Below are 2,135 nucleotides of genomic sequence, written 5' to 3'. Positions count from 1 at the left end.
GCTCCAGACATCACAGGTCTCTATCAACTTGGTCAGTTCCTTGTTGAGGCCTGGCCACCACACTGACTGCTTAGCTCTCTCCCTGCACTTAGTTATCCCCAGATGTCCCTCGTGCAGTTTGTGAAGAATGTCTTCTCTGAGTGATGTTGGAATCACTATCTGGCTACCATACAGCAGCAGCCCCTTCTGGACTGTGAGGTCTCCTGAGAATGGTAAATAGGCCTGAAATGCTCTATCTATGGAGAACTTGTCTGGCCACCCTTCTGTACAGAACTTACTTAGTTGCTGGAGGGTGGTGTCATTTCCCTGATGTTCGCGATGACGGTGTCCACATAGAAGTTGATTTCGTCCTCCTGCAATCCTCCCGCTCCACCGCTAACAGGTGCTCTAGACAGCACATCGGCCATTGCTATGTCCTTACCAGCCACATGAGATATTGTGAAGGAAAATCTCATAAGCCTCATGCGTAGTCGTTGTATGCGTGGTGGCAGCTCGTCCAGACTCTTTGAACCCAGCAGTGGCACCAAAGGCTTGTGGTCTGTTTCAATCTGGAAACTCTTCCCAACGAGGAACTCCTGGAACCTCTCACATGCCCATGTAGGGGCTAGGGCCTCCTTCTCAATTTGAGTGTAACGTTGCTCAATGCTGCTCAGAGCTCTCGAAGCATAAGCCACAGGTTTCCAACCTGTGTCTGCCTGCCTCTGGAGGAGTACTGCCCTAATTCAATACGAGGAAGAGTCCGCTGAGACCAGTGTTTCAGCATTTGGGTCATACAGTGCCAGGCCTGGAGGTGTTGTTAAGTCTTTTTTGATGCTATCAAAGGCTTCCTGCTGCTGTGTGCCCCAGCACCACATGTTGGACTTTTTCAATAAGTCTCTCAGAGGGCGTGTTTTCTCTGCCAGGTGAGGCAAAAATTTTCCAAGATGATTGGACATCCCTAGAAAACGTCTCACTTCGCTTACGTTGCAGGGCTCCTTCATGGCTGTTATGGCGGCCACCTTATCTGGGTCTGGGCTGACTCCCGATGCCTCAATAATCTGACCCAGGAATTTAATTTTGTTCTTGGAGAACTCACATTTATCATTAAGTGTGACCCCTGCATCCTGCAGTCGTGACAGTGCTTTCCTCAGTCTCTGATTGTGTTCGCTCTGTGTGGCTCCCCATATAAGCACATCATCCATCTGACACAGAACGCCGTCCAGACCTTCCAGGATTTGTGACATGCGTTTCTGGAAATGTTCTGGAGCTGATGATATGCCGAAACACAAGCGGTTGTAGCAATAACGCCCAAATGGTGTTATGAAGGTGGTCAGCAGGGAAGACTCTTTGGACAATGGTATCTGCCAGAATCCTGCATTAGCATCTAACTTTGAAAAAACTTTAGCTCCAGCAATTTGTCCTAATGTATGTTCAACTGAGGGTAATGGGTGTTTCTCTCTCAACACTGATTTGTTCAGCTCAGTGAGGTCAGTGCATATTCTCACCCGTTCTGTGTTTTTTGGCACCACCACCATGGGTGCACACCACTCAGTAGGCCCCTCCACTTTAGAGAACTCCTTGCTGCACCATGCGCTGGGACTCCTCCTTGACCTTTGGTAGGAGTGGGAGGGAGATTCGTCTCTGAGTTGAGAGTGAAAACGGCTGTGCTCCAGGCTTAAGCACAATGTTGTACTCACCCTCCATCTTCCCAAGTCCACTAAAAAGCTTTTGGAACTCTCTCTTAACAGTCTCTTTCGATTCCAGGCTGATACACTCCACCCTGGCAACCAGCTGTAATGCCATAGCTGCCATTCCACTCAGCAGTGAAGTTGTCAGCCCCCTAACCACATAAATGTTCTCTGTAGTGGTTGTGTTGTTCTTGCTCAGAGTTGCTGTGAACATGCCTTTGACGTGTAACCGTTTACCCCCTGGCCCCCTTAGGATCTTGGCAGGTTTCTCAAGTTCCCTGAAGTGACTCTGGATATACAGTTTTTCAGACACCGCTGTCACATCAGCGCCAGTGTCGATTTTGAACACTGTTCGATGACCGTCCACGTCTACTTCAGTCAGCCAGGGACCCTTTTCCTCCTTGTCCGACACTGAGCCCAGAAACGCAGTGCCCTCCTCAGGCTCTTCAGTCACTGTTGCCATTTCAC

This window comes from Monopterus albus, unplaced genomic scaffold (genome assembly GCF_001952655.1).
Source record: "Monopterus albus unplaced genomic scaffold, M_albus_1.0 scaffold235.1, whole genome shotgun sequence".
Classification (NCBI taxonomy): domain Eukaryota; kingdom Metazoa; phylum Chordata; class Actinopteri; order Synbranchiformes; family Synbranchidae; genus Monopterus; species Monopterus albus.
This window is presented reverse-complemented; position numbering follows the sequence as displayed.